This window comes from Peromyscus maniculatus, chromosome 12, assembly GCF_049852395.1.
Source record: "Peromyscus maniculatus bairdii isolate BWxNUB_F1_BW_parent chromosome 12, HU_Pman_BW_mat_3.1, whole genome shotgun sequence".
In the NCBI taxonomy this organism is placed as follows: Eukaryota; Metazoa; Chordata; class Mammalia; order Rodentia; family Cricetidae; genus Peromyscus; species Peromyscus maniculatus.
Window position 1 is genome coordinate 3,850,467 of NC_134863.1, and position 20,581 is coordinate 3,871,047.

The 20,581-nt window shown below is 49.6% G+C and overlaps 1 protein-coding gene across 2 annotated transcripts in view; it reads left to right on the forward strand.

Moving 5' to 3' along the window:
* The first annotated feature begins 327 nt into the window (after positions 1-327).
* Positions 328-20,581, forward strand: part of Hic2 (HIC ZBTB transcriptional repressor 2) — a 30,871-nt gene continuing 10,617 nt past the window's right edge. The window contains exon 1 of one of the 2 annotated variants that reach the window (XM_076548407.1): positions 328-465. The gene's annotated coding sequence lies outside the window, so the exon portion shown is untranslated. Of the gene's footprint in view, positions 466-14,361; positions 19,254-20,581 lie in introns of those variants that run through there. The other variant, XM_076548406.1, reaches the window with a different exon arrangement.

The window sequence follows — 20,581 nt, forward strand, 5'->3', positions numbered from 1 at the left end:
ATTCTTCCGTTTGGGGGCGAGGCATCGCCATGTGATAGAGAACAGGGTCCCTGTCCCACAGGGTGTGCGGGGCAAGCATTTCGAGATGAGGTTGCCGTCGCCCGGTTCCCGCACCTGGGCTCCCGGGGCCTCCCGTGCGCCCCTCCCCCATTACGCTGTCCAGCCGGCGCCCGGCCCTCGGGGGACTCAGACCGCTCCTCGGCCCCGCCCCGCCCCAGGCCCCGCCCCCAGGAGGCTCCGCCCCCCGCGGCCCGCCCCGCTGCTCGCCCATTCAGATGTGGGTCAGGGGTGAGCGGGTGGAGCTGACGTCACAAGCTTCCAAGATGGCGCGGGGCGGGCGTCTGTGAGCGGCGCTCTGGGCGCGCTGGGCGGGGAGCCGAGCGGGGCCGGCGGCGGGCGGACAGGGCGGGCGCGTGCGGCGCAGGCCGGGCGCCGCCGACCAGGGGCCGCTGGCAGGCACGTGAGGTGAGCGGCGTCCTGGAGCGAGGGGGGGGCGCGGCGCGGGCCGGGCGCGCGCCCGGAGAGGGGGGCGTGGGCGCGCGTGGGGGGCGCGGCGCGCGCACGGCCCCGCGTCCCGAGCCGAGGCTCACGCGGGACCCCGGACGGCCGGGGCTTTTGTGGCCCAGGTGCCCGGCGGGTTGCGGCCAGCGTGGGGCTGCGGGCACAAAGCCCCCGGGGCCGCGCCAGCCTTGGGGCGCGAGCCGGTGGTGCGGGGGCCGCCGGGGTAGCGGGCGCCGGCTCTTTGTGCCTTTTCATTAGCAATCTAATCCGAGCGGCGTCGGGCGAGTGCGCTGCCTGACAGGCGGGCGGACTCCCATTATGCAAACGGCTGTGCGCCCGCGGCTGCCCCTGGCCGGAACGTTTGACCATTTCCAGGAGCGCGCTCGTGTATGGTGTGCTGTCCTCGGCCTCCGGGCCCCCTTGCTGGCGTGGAGACTGGCCGCGGCAGGGGCACGGACGGGCACGGACGGGCGCGGGGGGCCCCGCTCCGTGGCCGGGTGGGCTCTCTGCCCTGCCCCCAGACCTTTGCTGTAGGCAGCCGCCTGGCAGGAAGAGAGATGGGCTTGGGGGAGGGGGTCGGGTGGCAAGAGGAAGGGACTGGCTTGGCGAGCCGGGGAGTGAGCCGAGGGGCCCTCGCTTGTCATTCTCTGTTTATCTTCCAACATGGTTCGTATGCACGCAGGTCTGGGTGTGTGTGCTGGGGGAAATGCCTCTCCCAGGGGGGCACTGACTTAACGTCCTCGGAGGGATTGAGGCCAGATAATACTCCCAGGCAGCCCCACCCAGCGCAGTTTTGGACTGCCTCGAGACGGGAGAGAGTCCAGTGCTGATCTCGGCTGGCCGGAGAGATTGAGAAGTTATTTACTTAGGTCTTCGGCCTCCCTCTTCACAGTGTCTTTTCTAGTTATAATTGTCAGGCGCATTTGGAAAGCTGTGTTCCAGGCCCCTCACCACCCAGCAGCAGGAGGGGTGTAACACGGAGAGGCCACCCCCACTGACATATGTGGTGGTGGGGGAGGGGCGGTTCCTTGCCTATAGGAATCCTGTGGCTGTGGATTGTTTCTGGGGTTTGTTAGCTATGTCTTTTCCTCCTAGGGCAGGGAGATCGGGCAGGTAGTGGAGGGGTTCACCTTCTAGGCTGAACTTGGGATTTCCCATCTGGGACACAGGATGGAGACGTGGAGCCAGATCCTAGAGGGATGCCGAATTTATTATTGCTTCTGATTCTTCCCGGCCTTGCCTCTCCCCTGTTCTTATCTGCCTGTATCTGGAATCCGTGGCTTTCAAACAGACATTTCTAGGATTGTGGGCTATGTGACCACTTTGTAGTCCTGGCTCGAGGAGAAAAAGTATGCTGGGTGGAGTAGTCTGAAATAAAGCAGATGGGCCAGCCTGGTCTCTAGAGACAAATGCGTGGCAGCAGAGTCCTTCAGACTAGGGTTTTTGCAGGAAGTCATGTTGCCTGCAGGTGATCTTTCTGCCCTGTGCAGTTGAGGTTCTAATGAAAACCTACAAGCTTTTTCCGGAAAAGCTGAGAAGAGTCTTTGCATTTGCCTACCTGCTTGCAGTGAGTGGGGTCAGTGCTATTTGCTCAGCTTTCTGCTTGGCTCCTGGCTTTCTACAGGGTAGGTGTAAGGTGCTGGAGAGTGCTTGTTGACCAGCTTCTCTGGATGTTTGAATGCTGCTGTCTGCCCAGAATTCCTTCCTGCTGTGTTTTCCTGCCAGTTGTTGGGACTTGTGTATTATTAGTCACTGGGCTTTTATGAGCAATTCCTGAAAAGAAAAATCTTCTCTGATTGCCGGCTTCACATAGAGGAAAAAGCAGCTCGAGGGAGCCCTGCCTTGAATTAAAGGAGAGCCAAAATGATTTGCTGTAATTGCTAGAAGGAGGAGATGAGGTGCAGGCGGGCAGAGGTGATATATTCCATTCTGCTACGGAGTGCCTGCTCTGAGGACAGGTAGGCAGGATGCCTTCCTCACTTCCTGGTCTTGGCCAACAGCCTAGCCTCTTCGACAAGCTGCAATCCTACATTAATCCTCACATAGTGTTTTCTTTCCACAGATCAGATTTCTCATTTTGTTAATAAGCACAGCCTCTGATCCACTTGAAGTCAGCTGTTGTGGACAGAGAGCAACAGGGTTTTGCATTATTGAGCTGCAGGGAATGCTGTACAATCTTACTATGAGTCTTTATTGCCTATCAAGGTCAGGCTTGAGGGGTGGGGTTAGGACATGAAATACCCTTTTCCTTTTAACTGGAGTTGGAGTTTGTTAAGAGATGTTAGTATTTTCTTCATTCCCCCCTCCCCTGTGTACACTCTTATTCCACCATATGGGTCCTGGGGATCAAAGTTAAGTCAGAAGGCTAGTCAGCAAGCACTTTTAACCCACTAAGCATCTCTTGCCCAAGAAATTATTGTTTTTAGAGAGAGTCTCACTATGTAGACCAAGCTTGCCTAGAACCCAGAGATTTACCTGCCTCTGCCTCCAGAGTGCTGGGATTAATGACATGTGCCACTATGACCATTTTTTTTTTTTTTTAAATAAAAAACAAAGGGTTGAAAAGCTGGGCAGTGGTGGCCTGAAGAGGCAGAGGTGGGCAGATCTTTGTGGGTTCAAGGCCAGCCTGGTCTACAAAGTGAGTTCCAGGACAGCCATGGATGCAGAAAGTAACCATGTCTCAAAAAACAAACAAAAAAAACCCCAAAAAAACCAACAGACAAGCCCAATAAACCCAAAGGATTGGAGAGATGAGTGCTGCTCTTTCAGAGGACCCAGGTGGCTCACAACCACCTATAACCTCAGTTTCAGGGAATTTGGGCCTCCAAAGACACTAAACACCAATGAGTTCCTTGCACATAAAGTTAAAACAACAAAAACACAGAAACAAGGTTTATTGCACAAACTGGCCTGGAAGTCACAGATATCCATCTGCCTCTCCTGTAAATTTTTTCTTTCCCGAAACTCACTAGGTAGATAAGGAATTCAGAGATTCACCTGCCTCCAAATCCTGAGTGCTGGGATTAAAAGTTTGTGACAGTGAACTGAACTTCTGAGAAATTTTAATGCAGATTTAAACCCTAGGATTAAGAGAAAGAAAGACACCGGGTGGTAGTGTCGCATGCCTTTAGTCCCAGCACGAGAGGGCAGAGCCAGGCGGATCTCTGAGTTCAAGGCCAGCCTGGTCTACAGAGCGAGATCCAGGACAGACACCAAAACTACACTCAAAAAAGACATTCAGAAAGAAAGCTTCTTCGAGCCAAGAGATACCTTTTGATCAACAGCTCCTGAATACGGCATGATTTTGGAAACTTAGAGTGAGAAGGAATAAAGTTCAGTTTACCTAGGGGATTGGTGTCTGCCCTTTTTAGTTGGTCTGTTGACCTTGAAGTGTCAGTTTCGCCCATCCCTGCTCTTGTCCACTGGGATTGAAGGCTGCTGCCTCCTGAGCCTGATCACTAGGAGGGCGTGTGCTAGAAGGAAGTGCTGCTTCTCTGAAGAGGCTCCTTGGAGCCTGGCTACTAAGCAGGGCATCTGCAGGTCAGTTTGGGGGTGGTGGTGACTGGACTTGCTGAGAAGGTCTCGGTGTGCCTGGTTCTGCAGTTCACTCTGCTGCAGGCAACCTTGGGTAGTGATGACTCTCCTCTTACCACCCCGTGTCTTAAGATAGAGACAGCTTGAATGTCCACTTGTGATTTTAAGAGGGTTGGCCACAGGCACAGTGTGGCGTGGCAGACATAGTGGGAGGAGCCATTTGTAGACTGAGGAGGGCTCTGGATGCCATGCTAGGGTTTTGATTTGTTTTTTGTTTTTTCATGACAGGGTCTCTCAAGTGTAATAACCTTGGCTATCTTGGAACTCACAGAGATCCACCTGCCGCTTCCTCCTGAGTGCTGGGATTAAAGTGTGGGCTACCACAGCCTACATCATGCTAGGTTCTTATTGGCAGAGCCCAGGGATTTTATTTTTCTTTTGCACTTGTTATGTGTGTGTTTGCCACTGTGGGAGCTGTTGATGCTCTCCTTCCACTTTGTGGGTCCCAGAGATTGAACTTAAATCGTCAGGCTTGGCAGCGGGCACCTTTACCTGTCCTGCGAGCCCTGTTTTTGTTTGAGATAAGGTCTTACTGTGTACTCAGACTGGCCTCAGACTTGTGTTCCCGCCTCAGCCTTCCAGATGTTGCAGTTATAGTGTGCCCCTCTTGGGTAGCTGAGATGAGGGTTTCTTTCTTCCTTCCTTCCTTCCTTCCTTCCTTCCTTCCTTCCTTCCTTCCTTCCTTCCTTCCTTTCTTTCTTTCTTTTTTTCTTTTTTTTTTTTGGTTTTTTGAGACAGGGTTTCTCTGTGTAACTTTGGTGCCTTTCTTGGAACTCATTCTGTAGACCAGGCTGGCCTCGAACTCACAGAGATCCGCCTATCTCTGCCCCCTGAGTGCTGGGATTAAAGTTGCTGTGCTACCACCACCTGGCTGTTTCTTTTTGTTGTTGTTTTTTTGTTTTTTATTTCTTTTAAAAGCAGTGGTACTGTGAAGGATGGGCTAGGGTAATGGTCAGATGACCCTGGAAAACATGATCTTGCAGGTGCTTGAAGCTTGGTAGCACCACTGCCCACCAGATGTGTGAGACTCTTGCAAACTTTGTATTTACTCAGCCACATTTTCTAAACATTATTAGTCCTTAGCCCCTATGGCATATCTAAATTGTGCTGGCTTTTCTGTCCTCTGGTGCTCACAGACTTGTGTACCGCCACTCTGGTTTTTCGAGACAGGGTTTCTCTTGTGTAGCTTTGCGCCTTTCCTGGAACTCACTTGGTAGCCCAGGCTGGCCTCGAACTTACAGAGATCCGCCTGTCTCTGCCTCCCGAGTGCTGGGATTAAAGGCGTGCGCCACCACCGCCTGGCTCGCCACTCTGCTTTTAAGGCCTCGTGATAGGGGCATCATTCCAGTTCAGTGGGAGTCCCCTGAGACTGAGGTTGATAACTTGCTTGGGTTGGAGTTGAGAGCCTGAGAGCCTTTATTACATGATATCTGTAGATACTTGAGCTCAGACCAGGGAGGGATGGTAGAGAGCCTTTTCTCCCAGAAAGAGTGGATTTCTGTTAGAAGCTTTCAGACAAGCCTGTCCAGTTTGTGTATGTATGAACTGGTGGTGCTGGTGGGGAGGGGGTCAAGCAAACTTATCCTAAGGGTTAGGGAACTGAACTAGGGAAGGGCCCTGAGGAACAGCTGCTCTCTGGAGCCTGCTGGGAGATGGGTGTGGGGAACCCTAGTGAGCTTCATTCCTTGAAGGCCAGACACCCACAGCCCCGGAGGCTAAGGAAAGGCAGGCCCTCAGAAGGGCCTGATTGAATGAGTGGGGAGAAGGAGCCCAGGACAACCTGGGACCTTCAGGAAAGCCACCATAACTGATGAAGCAGCAGCATGGTTTGGGGCTTGAAGCAGGGGGATTGAGGATCTTCTGACCTTTAAGGTGAGAAAGGATGAGTCAGCCACTTGCATCTAGGCCAAAAGTCCCTCCTGTTTCTCGTGAGGTGGAAATGGTGTAGGCCCTTGTTTCCTGGTTGACTGGGAGCTACCTCAGGAGGACGTGGTGGGTAAAGAGGGAGCTATGGGGTGTGGAGAGGCAGGCTGTTCTCCAGGTTGCCATGTCTGGTCTGTGGGAATTAATTCCCAGAGTGGCGAGGATGAAGGGTCCAGGTGAGAGTGAGCCCACTGGGTGTGCAGAAGGGCTGTCGGCTCTGTGAGAGTGCTGGGCGAGCTGTTCTGTGTGGGTCTGGGGCCTCAGGCCTCGTTCCTAGCAGCACCTATGGGTGGGCAGATGCTTTGGCCGGTGGGAGGGGCCACTGCCTTTTCCATATAGGGGTCTGAGCCCCATTGGAGTTTTCATCAACCCAGTGTAGACTCTTCCAGGTGAAGGACCCCATGATTTGAACCTTGTTCATGGTCTTTGCAGCTCCACTATCCTGCCTCTTGGAAGCAGGTGAATTCTTGGTGAGTTCTCGTGCATAAAGTGAATGAAAAGGGAGAGTGGGACCTGAGATGTCAGGGTCCTATCCTTGTGTGGACAAGGTGTCCATACTGTGTGGGATGATGGACTTGGGCTGCATATGAGCCTGGCACTGTTGCCTGTGTTATCCTTGACTTCAAGTTAGGGGAGCTCAGTTTATCCTTAGGTAGGTCCTGTGTTTCCTACAGTGAAGCTGGAGAATCACTGCCTCATCAGGTGGTGTATCTTCTTCTTCTTCTTCTTCTTTTTTTTTTTTTTTTTTTTTTTTGAGATAAGGTTTCTCTGTGTAAACCTGTCATGGAACCCACTCGGTAGACCAGGCTGGCCGAGAACTCAGATCCACCTGCCTCTGCCTCCCGAGTGCTGGGATTAAAGGCGTGTGCCACCGCCGCCGCCACCACCACCCGGCAAGCGGTGTACCTTTGTTTATAACAGAATCAGGCAGAGGATTAAGGTTGAGTAGGCTAGGCTGCTGCTGCTGCTTTGGGAGGGCACAGTGGGGTTAGCAGTTACCAGTGATGGAGTGGACCTAGCAGATTCTCAGTCAGCGGAGGACCCCTGAACGAAGGGTGAGCAGCAGGGCCTGAGCATGCCCTGAGGGGCCTCATAGAATGTTCTCTGTGGAGCCACCTCCTTCCTGTGCGCTAAGACTCAGTCTCACCAGCCCTGTAGCCTGTGCTTCCATAGTTGTTTGGCCTTGGCTTGGTTGCATTCTTGGGTTCCCATTGGCCTCCTTTGGAACCTGGCTTTGCCTGACATGTTGGCTCTCTGACAAGCCCACCTTGGCCCCAGCTGAGATAGAACTGTAGATAGATAGTCGCCCCTGGGAGAGACATCGGTCCTGGGGGTTGTTTCTGGGCTGCATTATTATATAGGCAAGGTGTGTGAAACTACTGCTAAGGGACTGGAAAGAAGGGTGTGGGTGCTGTGAAAGGATGTCCGGAGCAGGGCTTCAGGCGCTGCCTCTGTGGAGAAACACCAGTGGCATGTCCTTGTGTCGTTTGTTTACTGAGGTCAGTGCAGTCATGGTGTGGTGTGGCAGGAGTGTTAGGGAAGACCCCTGGGTAGGAGGAAGTGTGCTCCTTCAGAGGAGGCAGAATAGCCTAGGTAGAGGCGGTGAAGGAACGGGCCAGTGGCTGAAGAGGAAGATGGCGGCGGTGGGGACACACACAGGCGGCGACATTTCTGCTTTGTGCCTCTTGGTAGACTAGCCTGAACAAACAGTTTTGCAAGTAGAACCTGCTAATTTTGGGGGTGGTTTACACACAAGGTGCACACACATCCTTTGTCTGTATGCTTGTGCGACACATGCCTGAGTTTTTTCTACGCTAGGAATCAGGACTTTTATGCTTGCTAGCCAGACATTCTGTTACCTGAACCACAGCCCCACACCCCACCTTTTCCTTCTGCAGGTGCTCTGGGAGCTTTACAGAATTCTTGACAGAATATCAGGAAGGAAGAAGGGTGGCCACTTATTTTGGGTCCTTACCCTTGCTCGGACTTGTTTAATTAGGCCTGAGTTTAATCCTTAGAACATAACCTGTGCAGTCCTAATCATTTTATTAGATCGTTGTACAACCAACAGAGAGATGGCACAGTCACACAGATAGGAAATGGACAGGGACGTTCCAGCAGTGAGCTCTGTGTGGGAGCTTTGCACACAGCCGAGGGCACCTTTTTCTGAGTGGTGCTTGGGCTGGAATGCCTCTTTTTCTTTTTTGACATAAGATCCTACTGTGTAGCTCTGGCAGTCCTGGAATTCCTTATGTAGACCAGGCTGGCCTCAAACTCACAGAGATGTCAGAAGCCTACCACAAGTCTGAGCAAGGGTAAGGGCCCAAAATAAGTGGCACATCTCTGCCTCCTGAGAGCTGGGACTAAAGGCATGCACCACCTCTGTCTGGCTCTTTAATTTTTAAAATTAAAGTATTATTACAGTATTTTGCTCTTCTCCTTCCTCCCTCCAATACCTTCCATGTATACCACCCCCCTTGTTCTCTCTTAAATTCATGGTCTCATTTTCTTTGTGACTGTTGCATATATGTATGCGTGTAACTATATAAATACTAAGTCCATTTAGTGCTTTTACATATATGAGTTCAGGGCTCACTACTTGGAATTAGATAATCAACTGATGGGGCTCGAGAGATGGCTCAGTGGTTAAGAGCACCGGCTGCTCTTCCAGAGGTCCTGAGTTCAATTCCCAGCAGTGGAATCTAATGCCCTCTTCCGGCATAAAGTTTTCCATGCTGATAGAGCACTCATATACATAAAATAAACAAATCTTTATTAAGTAATCAACTGGGGGAGTGGCTTATCTCTAGGGATTAATTCTCTCACCAGTCCTGAGTTGCCTGTAGTTCTTGTCTATCGGTGGGTCCTCCTGTGATTTCTCCCTTCCACATCATCATGTCTGTTGCTGTTATTCAGGACCTGTTTAGGCAGTCATATTGTTGAGGCATCTTGGAGACGCTATCTCATATAGCAGATTTAGCAGATTTCCTGGTCCTCTGGCTCTTAACAGTTTTTGCACACTATTCCCGGAGCCTCAGATGCAGGAGTTGTTATAGATGTGTGTATCCATTGTGTCTGGGCGTCTCTGCATTTGACCAGTTGGTTGTGACCTCCCTGTTTTTGGGGGGTGGGTGGGCAGGGTGTCACCTGAAACTCAGAGATGTATCTGCTTCTGCCTCCTGGAGTGCTGGGCTACCACACATGGCTCTGAGGCTTTCTTTGGTATTTTTGTTTTGTTTTAAATTTTATTTGTGCTGGGTGGAGGTGGCGGCTCATGCCTTTAATCCAATCACCTTTGGAGGCAGAGGCAGGTGAATCTCTGTGAGTTCAAGGCTAGCCTGGTCTATAAAGTGAGTTCCAGGACAGCCAGGACTGTTACATAGAGAAACCCTGTCTCAAAAATAAAATAAAATAAAATAAAATTTATCTTTACCAAGTGGTGGGGAGAACACCTTTAATCTTAACATTTGGGAAGCAGAGGCAGGTGGATCTCTGAGTTCAAGGCCAGCCTGGTCTACTGGGGGAGGAGTTCTCACTGTCTCAAAGAAAAAAGGAAACAAAACAAAAAATTATTTTTTGTATTGGGGCAGGGCAAGGTCTCCCCAGGATTGGACTCAGGTTGTCAGGCTGCTGAGTCCTGCCAGACTTTTTTTTTCTCTTAAATTAGTTTGTGTGTGCTAATGAATGACATGTGTGTCTAAAAGTCAGGACCACCTATAGGAGTCAGCGCTCTTCTTCCTTGTGGATTCTGGGAGTCAAACTCAGGTTTGGTACAAGCATGTGTCTTTACCTAGTGAGTGAGCCAGCCATCTTACTGGCCCACAAATGAGGTCGCTGTCCCGCTGTGTCCCGTGGCCCCCCCCCCCCCCCCCCCCCCCCCGCAGTGGTGGTGCACGCCTTTAATCCCAGCACTGGGGGAGGCAGAGCCAGGAGGGTCTCTGTGAGTTCAAGGCCAGCCTGATCTACAGAGCAAGATCCAGGACAGGCACCAAAACTATACAGAGAAACCCTGTCTTGAAACAAACAAACAGACAAATAAATAAAATTGCATCTTTTTTTTAAGAGGAAAGGTGCTGCACACGTGGAGGTCAAAGCAGTCTGAGGGAGTAGGTTCTCCTATGTGGGCTTCAGGATCTAACAACTCAGCTGTCTGGGTTTGGCAGCAAGCACCTTTACTGCATGTGCTATCTTCCTGGCCTGGCTGAGGTTTCCAGTTCAAGTGTAATGGATGGTGGCTTTTCAGAGCTGAATGGTCCCCACCCCAGGGGCTAGAAGCAGAGAAGGGTTCCCTGGACCATCTTTAACTCTGATAACGGCCCCTTCTGGGGTTTCTGGTCTCTGTGGCATGGTGCCTTTGCTGAACAACTCTAAGAGGGCTCTAACGACAGCCTGGGAATTGTACCTCAGACCCGACAGCCTTCCCTTCTAGTGTTTTTTTCAGTGTGGGCAATTGAGAGGTGCTCAGTGCTCAGTCACTCCCTTTGGTGTTGGGAGCAGGGTGGGAGCAGTAGATGAGCCAGGGGCTAGAGCATGGGGGAAACTGAGCCACACAGCCTTCCGAAAATGCCTCCAGGTAATCAGGCACTGGGCTTGGACTGCTGTGATAAGTGAACCTAAACTCCAGAAGGCCAGGTGTGAGCCTGAGGCAGCCCCCATACCGGCTGAGGGGAAAGATTGTTTCCAAAGTCCCACATTCCATGCATGTATGGACGCTGATAAGAGTGCACTGCTTGCTTAGCCTTCTTTGGGTAGAAGGGGACTTTGACTTCATGCCCCCAGCAGGCAGCATGCTCATCCACATCCTGCTTCCTGGTAGCACCCTTCCCCCACTCTCTCTGTTCCTTGTACCCACAGCCGCAGAGATGCCGGTTCAAACAGCCCTTTCATTCATTTATTTAAAATTGTTACTCTAGCTCAGTAATTCTTAACCCTCCTAATGCTGTGACCCTTTAATACAGTTCCTCATGTTGTGGTGACCACAGCCATAAAATTATTTTGTTATAATTATGTCATAATTGTTATTTTGCTACTGTTATTAATTGTAATGAATGTCTGATATGCAGGATATCTGATATTTGACCCCCAAAGGAGTTGTGACCCATAGGTTGAAAACTACTGCTCTAGCTGGTTGCTTGCCTTGATCCTAGCACTTGGGAGACAGGTAGGGCTCTGAGTTTAGGCTATCCAAGGCTACATAGTGAAACCCTGTCTCAAAGTTAAAAAAAAAAAGTTGTTACACTTGAAAGTTTGCTAGGAAGCCATTTTACCTGGGATTTTGGCATTTTCATGGAAAAAAAAATATTGCAATGTCAACCTGGAGGTAGTAGTGTACCCCTTTAATTCCAACACTTTGGAGGCAGAGGCAGGCAGATCTCTGAGTTTGATGCCAGTCTTGTCTAGACTGAGTTCCAGGACAGCCAGGGCTACAAAGAGGAACCAAACCCTGACTTGAAAAACCACCACCACCACCACCAAAAAAGGCAAGAGCTGGGTATGGCGCTGTAATCCCAGCACTCAGGAGGTGGAGGCAGGAGGATCAGGAATTTGTGGCTAGCCTGGGCTATGTGAGACTATGTCTCAAAAAAACAAAACAACATCCCAAAGGAAATGGTGACAGGGTTTTTAACCTCGAGTGCTGGTCAATGGGGCTAGCTAGGGTGGGCAAAGGGAGGTATACAAACAGAAGTGCTTCAGCTAATGCTGATATTAGATGAGCAGAAAGAGAGGAAGAGGAAGGAAGGGACTTAGGGACAAGGGCCATCCATTGGAGGGCATGGCCTGTGGGCTTCTCAAGACATTTTGGAAGGATGAGGTAGGCTCAGCACCCCTCAGGTAAGAGCTGAATCTAAGGTAATGGGGGAGTGACGATGTATATTTGAAAAAGATAACAGGATGCATTGTACTCAACCAGAGGAAAGGGATTCAATACTCTATGTGGGCATTTGGAGAGGGCATTTCTGGATAGACATGGGTTAATTTTATTCTTTTTAAAATTAAAAATAGATTTATTATTTATGTGTGTGAGCATGTGTGTGCCCTCTGGCATGGAAGTCAGAGGCCAACGTGTGGAGTTGGTTCTTTCCTGCCGTTCTGTTCCATTGAAGTCAGCAAGCACCTTTAGCTGCTGAGGTAATTTTGCTGTCCCCTTTTGCTGCCCCCTTTGCTTGCTGTACTTGGGATGAAACCTTGCATCTTGTACGTGCTGGGCAAGCTCTCAGACTGGCTCTGACTCTGCCTTTCCTGCCCATCTGGTCCTTAGGAAGAGAATACCTGTCAAGTTAGGTATACTTGCCCATGACAGTCTGGCTTTACATTAGGACTGGGTGGTGCTTTATGTGTGGTCTCCTGTGGGACCTGAATCTTCCAAAGCCCTGCCCCCTAACTCTGCATTGTTAATAGAGTTGTGCAATATTGGAACCCCTGTACTGGGTCTTTGGATCAGGCAACTCTTTGGGATTCCTTCTCCCCCCATACAGGGTTTCTCTGTGTAGCCCTGGCTGTCCTGGAACTCACTTTGTAAACCAGGCTGGCCTCAAACTCAGAAAGATCCTCTTGCCTCTGCCTCCTGAGTGCTGGGATTAAAGGTGTGTGTCACCATTGCCTGGCTTGCTTTGGAAGTTTTATAGGGAGCAGTCTCAGTTTCCCTAGTAGGTTTTGAGGTTAACTGTAGGAAACCAGGATAGTATTACAAACGTTGTGGCCAGATGATCTGAGTTGTGTATTACATATAAGTATATATACATCTTAAAGAATGTAGAGAGTAATAGTGGAAAGCCTACTGCGATTGAAGTCAGTATCCTACTAATCATAATCTTAGCTCTTCCAGTGTCATGTAAAAAGCAACCCTTCCCCCTAGTTCTGGACACCCCTCATTCCTGTGTGGCTCATTTCTGTCCTGTAGGAGTCGAGCCTCTCATCTGAGTTGTGGGTTGACCTTTGCTGCATCTGTTTGTACCCTGAAACACAGAGTGGCTTGTTTGAGTTGGGTCTGTACTCTACATACACAGAGCTGGCAGTGCTGGTTGGAATCTAGAGACTGGAGTTCTGTGGTGTGGCTCTTTCGCACATCATTATGTGTCTTGCCTTCCTGGTAGCCCATCTTTCACCCTTGAGCTGTGTTGCTTCAGGAAGAAAAAGTCCTTATTCATTCTGTCCCTAAATATCCCCTTCCTCAAAGCTAAAGAACCTTTTAAAAATGTGTGTGTGTGTGTACTGGGAATTGCGACCTAAGTAAGTATTCTATCACAGACCCACAGCCTCAGCCCTCTTTGTATTTTCTTTAAGGCTTGTGTTACCAAGCCCAGTCCCCTTTTTTATTTATGTATTTTATTATGTATATTTTAATTTATGTATATATCATATATCTATTACATATCATGTGAGATACACACACACACACACACACACACACACACACACACACACACACACACATAAATAAATAAAATAGATGGGTTTTTTTCCGGACAGGGTTTCTCTGTGTAACAACCGTGGCTGTCCTGGAACTCGCTCTGTAGACCAGGCTGGCCTCAAACCTGCAGAGATCTGCCTTCCTCTGCCTCCCAAGTCCTGGGATCAAATGCGTGTGCCACTACCGCCAGGCTATTTCTTTTATTTTTAATGGGTGCTTTTCCTTCATGTGTGTGTGCACACAGTTGTACCTATGTGTTGTACCTATGCCTGTAGAGGTCAGAAAGGAGGTATTAGATTGCCTGCAGCTGGGAATGGTTGTTAGTCTGTTGACATGGGTTCTGAGAGTTGAAACTGGGTTCTTTATAAGAACAAGTACTCTTAACCCCTGCACCATCTCTCCAGCCCCTAGATTATTTTTATCTTTTATTTTATGTTTGTGTGTATGTGCGAATGAACACAGGTGCCTTCAGGGAACAGAGTTGTTGGAGCTCCATGGTTTTGGAGTTTGGGCATTTGTGAGCTGCCTGAAACGGGTGCTGGGAATAGAACCTAAGGCTCTTCAGGAAGAGCAGCAATAACTCTTAACTGCTGAGGCATCTCTCTAGCCCCACCCCCCCTTTTTTTTTCTTGTTTGGAGACAAAGTTTTTCACTGAGTTCCTAGGCAGGCCTTAAACTTGTGATCCTCTTGCCTCAGTTTCCTGAGTGGCTTGGATCTCTGTGTTCAAGGCTAGCCTGGCCTTCAGAGTGAGTTCCAGGACAGTCAGGGCGACACAGAGAAACCCTGTCTCAGAAAACCAAAAATAAATAAATATTAAATGAACAAACTGCCTACTTACCACCCACCCACCCACCCACCCACCCATCTATCTGAAACCAGTACTCTCTTATTATCCCTGAGTGCCCTGGAACTCACTATTTTGACCAGACTGGCCTTGAAATCACAGAGACACACCTCCCTCTGTTGGTATTAAAGGGGTGTGCCACCACGCCCAGCTAAAATGATTTTAAAAGTACATCATTAACAGTGGGCAGTGGTGGTGCATGCCTTTAATCCCAGCACTCGGGAGGCAGAGCCAGGCAGATCTCTGTGAGTTCGAGGCCAGCCTGGTCTACAGATCCAGTACAGGCACCAAAACTACACAGAAACCCTGTCTCGAAAAATAAAACAAAACAAAAAAGTTAATCATTACTTCCTGACATGAAATTTTTAGGCTTACGTTTTTGCTAATTCTCATGAAGCATACCATCTCAAAGTTTGTCCCATTCCGAGGTGATACTGTCATGGGCCGAGTGGGTTTTGGGTGCCTGTTTGCCTTGGTGTCTTTGAGACAGGCTCTCACTCTGTAGTACAGGCTCCTCAGATTTGTGGTGATCTTCATAGGCCTCAGACACTCAGTGCCAGAGCTGTAGGCGCGCACCACCATGCTTGATCTTACCTCAGCTTTTACAGGTGAGTGAAGGAGCTCTTCCTGGGGAAGATGACTACACTGATTTTGTTTTATAAAGTTTGAGACCTCATAGGTTTTTTATTTTACTTGTGTGGAGTTCCTACTTGATTCAATACTTGGTTGGCTGCTAGAGTTGGTTTTAGGGAAGTTGGAGTCTTGTCTCCCACAGCTTTGGGCTAGGTGGCTGCCTGGTGACTCAGCTGTGACATACACCTCCCTCTGGGGTTCAGTTATCTCATTGGAAGGATGTCCCCAGGCAGAGGAGATGGTTGTGATAGTCCTTCCAGCTGGGTGGCCCAGCTTCCTGGTGCCCTTTCAACTCCTTGCCTGTGGAATTTCTACCTACTTGCCTCTCTGCCGTCACTGCTTGTCCTTCCTTGCACATCTACTTTAGCGTTTTTTGTTTTTTTTTAGTGTGGGAGTTTGAACCCACAGCTTCTTTTATGCTAGGAATGTCCTGTACCAGACCCTCCTCTCTTTCTCTTTTTAAAAATATGTATTAATGCTGGGCAGTAGTGGCCCATCCCTTTAATCCCAACACTTGGAGGCAGAGACAGGCAGATCTCTTGAGTTCGAGGCCAGTCTGGTCTACAGAGTGAGTTCCAGGTAAGCCAGGGCCGTTAGACGGAGAAACCCTATCCAAAAAAAAAACCTATTTAACCAATGGTGGTGGTGGTGGTGGTGACATTAATCTCAGCACCTGGGAATCAGAAGCAGGCGGAAGTTTGAGGCCAGCCGGGTTTCTGTAGTTCCAGGACAGCAGGGACACAACGTGAGACATGGTGTGCGCATGTGCGTAAGCGCACACAGTGCTTTTGGAGACAGAACAGTTTCCATAGGAATCCTTCTGTCTGACCACCATGTGGGTCCCTGGTGTTCAAGTCAGCTTTTTAAGCTTGGTGGCAATGGCTGAGCCATCTCACCAGCCCAGAGCCTCTTCTCTCTCTCTCCCTTCTTCCCTCCTTCCCTCCCTCCCTCTCTCTCTCCTCTCTCTCCTCTCTTTCTTTCTCATCAGTCCTGGGCCTCAACTATCTCTTGTTGTAGGTATACCATTTATAGTCACCTTCTGTTGGGCTTGTTGGCTTAGGAAATGTTTCTTCCTTTGGGGACTTTGTTTACTTGACATTACTGTTGTGTGCTTAGTTAGTATGAATGTAGTTCCTTGGGCTTTTCTGGATGTGGAAAGCTCATGCCCCTGACAGTGTATTGTCTCATACCTAAATGTGTTACATCTCCAGGGGTTAAGATGTAGGCTCTTGGGTTGGTGATAGGATTCACTGGTGAAGGTGCTTGTCAACAAGCCTCAGGACTTGAGTTTGATCCCAGGTAAGTACGTGTTTGAAGGAGAGAACCAACTTCCACAAGTTGCCACAAGTTTTACATCGGTACATATGCTGTGGCCTGTTCACGCACCCCCTCCTTAATCATGAGTGAATGAATCTACTAAGACAAACAGTGCTGCTACTGCTCCTCCTTGAGCTACATCCACTAGCAAGAGGAGGGGGGCTAAGACTGAAGAGGCTTATGGGGGAACCCTCACCTTGTCCTGTCTTGCCGCCTGAATTCTCACACATTCATATATACATACATGTAGTTTGTTTGCTTGTTTTTTGAGATAAGGTTTCTCTTTTTAGCCCTGGTTGTCCTAGAACTCTCTGTAGACCAGGCTGGCCTCAAACTCCACCTGCCCCTGCCTCCCAAGTGCTGGGATTAAAGGCATGCACCACCACCACCGCCACCCAGCCTTTTCTTTAAACAAGGTCTCACCCTGCAGCCCTGATTGTCCTGGACTTTACAGGAGATCTGCTTGCCTTTGCTTTCCAAGTGCTGAGATTAAAGCTGTACACCTCTACCTCTGGCTTGAATTTTCACTTTCCCATTGCCTAGAAGGATGTTTTTGTTTTATTTTTTTTACTTGTTTTTTTAAAGATTTATTTATTTATGCATATGAATGGTCTGTTTGTATGTGTGCCTGCATGACAGAAGATCCTAGTATAGATGTTTAGGAGCCACCATCTGGTTGCTGGGAATTGAACTCAAGGACCTCTGGAAGAGCAGGCAGTGCTCTTAACTGCTAAGCCCCTGTTTTGTTTTTGTTTTGTTTTAGATTTACTTATTAAGTACATTGGGGTTTTGTCTACATGTATGTCTGTGAGGGAGCATATCCCCTGGGATTGGAGTCCGTGTGGTGCTGGGAATTGAACCGGGGTCCTCTGGAAGAGCAGTCAGTGCTCTTAACCTGTAAGCCATCTCTCCAGCTCCGCCACTGTTCGTTTTTAAGCTCCTGTTGTGTTGCAAGTAATCTAGTTTTTGTAATAATTCATTACAATCTCAAATTATTATTCCACTTTGTCAATGAGGACTCACCTGCTATCCTGAACTAGAGTGGCCTGGGCTGGGGCTCACCAGGGCAGATGTCGCAGGGAATACCCTTGCCCTAGCCCTTGTTGGCTCTAAAGGTAAGCAGACTAGGGGGATGAACAGATGAGGCTGTGCCCTTGAGGGCACAGGGCCTGGTGTGATGTGCTGCATTGTGCCTCTCTCCAGGTCTTCCTTGTAGCACCAGTCCACTCTGGACTTTCTTATGTTGAGGGTTTCTTTCCTAGCTTTGGGAGCAGCATGCTTGGGAAGATTGTCAGGGTCCACGCAGACCTTAGCTTTGAGTAGGCAGCGTTCTCTAATAGGCCCTGGAACATTTCAGGATAGACTTGGAAAAGGCCTTGGGCTGAAGTGGGTGTCCTTCTCCCTCCCCTCTGTACAACAGAGCTGGTCTTCGGGGTGGAATAGGAGGCCGGTCCAGTCCAGTCCTGGTGTCTGGTACCACATCACCTCTGTTTTTAGCAGAACCCGATTGTTGCATTTCATAGAAGCTGCGGCAAGAGGAGGGCTGGGCTCTTGGCATTTGCAGTGCCCATTGCTTTCCAGGAGGATGGCTTGGGAGAGAGCCAGGAGTGGTTGGCTAGTATCCAGGTCTGGGCCAAATTATTTGGCTGCGCTTGCCCAGAAAATGAGCCCTGCTCACTACCAAGCCCAAACCTAAAGGGCGGGAGGTTACCACACCTGGCTGGGGTATTGTGAGAGAGGCAGCAAGCCCCATAGCCCTAGTTCATACTGGATGGTAGCTTCACTTTGTTTCTTCTGGTAGAGGCGCTAGACCTGTGCCCTCGACGTGAGTTAGTTCATGAGACAAGGCAGAGGTGTGGGGGATTGTTTATTTTTTGTGATGCTGGATTTGAACTGAAGGCCAATGAGCTAGGCTTCCAGGCCTCCAGAGGTGGGAGGGGAAGGAGCCTGAGTTAGAGGCTCTGTAGTTAGAGGCCCTTCCTGGGAGTGTAGAAAATTGACCACAGCTCCTTTCTAAGTCAGGTTTTAGATCCTTACTCTGCTACCTATGTACTCTTTCTGTGGGCAAATTGCTTAACCCCCATGAACTTTATCTGCAGCCTGGAGGTAGAGATAATGGTCCTCCACTGAGACCAGACCTGCTCAGACCTGTTCAGTCACTGCACAGCCCCCCACCCCTAGAAAACCTATCTCACTTGGGCAGATGTGGTGGAAGGCCAGGATGGATAGAGTTTCATGGAGGTGTCCAGGACAGGGACAGGGTTAAATGGAATCTTCAGTTTGACTGTGCCCATAGTTAGGCTCTGGCCTAGGCTTTGGGAATCTTGTAAATTCTCAGTTGCTTAGACTCTTTCAGACAACCCAGGCTTGGGGTGAGCCACATGTAGAATATGAGATTACCGTAATGGTAATGGAGAGTGAACCAACTGCTCTCACATTGAGGTTATGGACGGTGGTAACATGTCTGGGGCCCTCTTTGAAGCGAGTCAGATGTGCTAGATCTGGGTATAGACGCTGCCTAGTGGCCATGCTTTGTTCATCAGTGCTCCTGGTTTCATAGCTTACCCCCTCCTGGTAGTGGCACTCGGGAAGATTGACGGTGGAAGAAGCTCCTAGGGATGAATCAGACAGGAGCGTCCCACAGGACTGCATCAGAAGCACACTTGTGGGAAAGTATGGCTGCCGGGGAACAGCAGGATGACGAGGTTCTCTAGAGGGCTGAGTGGGATGGCCCCCTTTCCTGGCCTTTTTCCTTTTCACCAGGCCTCCTGGCTGGGTGTGAAGCAGAGGAATTCCAGTCCAGGTGCCCTCGGATGCCTCCAGGAGGGTTCATTCCTGCCTGAGGGGATCAGGCATTGAGTAGAAGGGTGAGGAGTGTCATGTGGCTTGAAACCACACCCTGAGCCTGGGCCTCACTGTGGGCCTGCAGTCCTCTTGTCTTAGAAGCTGAGCCACCAGCCTGGTGTCCAGAGGGAGTTACAGGAGGCACAGAACACCACTGAGTGTGTGGCCTCTTGAGACTAGGCAAGGTGGGTGTCTAGGCTGATTTGGGGCAGCACTTTTTGGAAAGGGTAGAGTGGAGTCTTTCTCCAAGAATCACTTTCGTCTTAAAATCTTTCTCAAGTCCTTAAAGTCTGGGCCATAGCAATGCTCTCCTGTCCCGTTGTTGGGTACAGGGCAGAGGAAACCTCCTTCACTAGTCCTTAAGATAAGCTGCATGGACACTGTAACTGTTTCCTCAGCAGGGGCATGGTGGGTCATTCCCCCAATGGATTTCCATTCTGAAGGGCAGGAGGCAGCAGGGGATGGTGGGAAACCCAGACTCTGTCGTCGCTGTCGTCATTTTCATTGGCTATTTGAATGTTCATTTGGACAAGTGGGGTGAATGAACACTGAGATTGTGGGTGTGTTGGGAAGAGAGGGAAGCAGAGTTGTGCTGTGCCAGGACTTTCACTGATTGGAGACACCAGTTGTGCCCCAGTCAGAGGAGCCAGGAGTGACAGGGACCTGTATTGCTCTGGCTACTCTGCCCATGCAAGCCTGCACTAATTTGTGTCAGTTTTGCCTTTTGTAGAGCTTGATGTAAATGGAATTTATCTGTCTGTGCTTTCATTGTCTGTTATGTGTGTGTGGTAGTCAGAGGACAACCAGTCAGTTCTTTTTACATAGCCCTGGCTGACCTGGAACTCACTGTGTGTAGATTAGGCTGGCTTTGAACTGAGTAGGATTAAAGGAATGTGCCACCGCACCAGGATGGCCCTTGTGTTTTGTTTTGTTTGTTTTGTTTTGTTTTGTTTTTTGAGACAGGGTTTCTCTGTGTAGCTTTGCGCCTTTCCTGGATCTCGCTCTGTAGACCAGGCTGGCCTTGAACTCACAAAGATCCGCCTGCCTCTGCCTCCCGAGTGCTGGGATTAAAGGCGTGTGCCACCACCGCCCAGGCAGGATGGCCCTTGTTTTTAAGACAGGTCTTACTCTGAAGTCCATGATGGTTTTGAACATGTGATCCCTGTGCCTCAGCCTTCCAAGTATTGAGATTACAGGTCTGAGCCATTACAGCTGGTTTAAAATGTAAAGAATACTGTAGTTTGACTTATTTTTCCTAAAATGGTATGGCACAAAATCAGTAAGCTAGTAGAAATTGTTCAAGTGTCAAATATTGAGGTGATTATGTGTTGCTTGTAATCCCAGCTCTTGGGAGATAGAGGTGAGTGAAGGTCATTTTGGTGTCTGTAGCAAGTTGGAAGCCAGCCTGGGATATACGCAACCCTGTCAGAAAGACAGCAAAATATTAGAATTTTGATCCCATGGGTCAGTGATTATTTTGGTCCTGAGACCAAAGGATAAATTACTAGTGTCC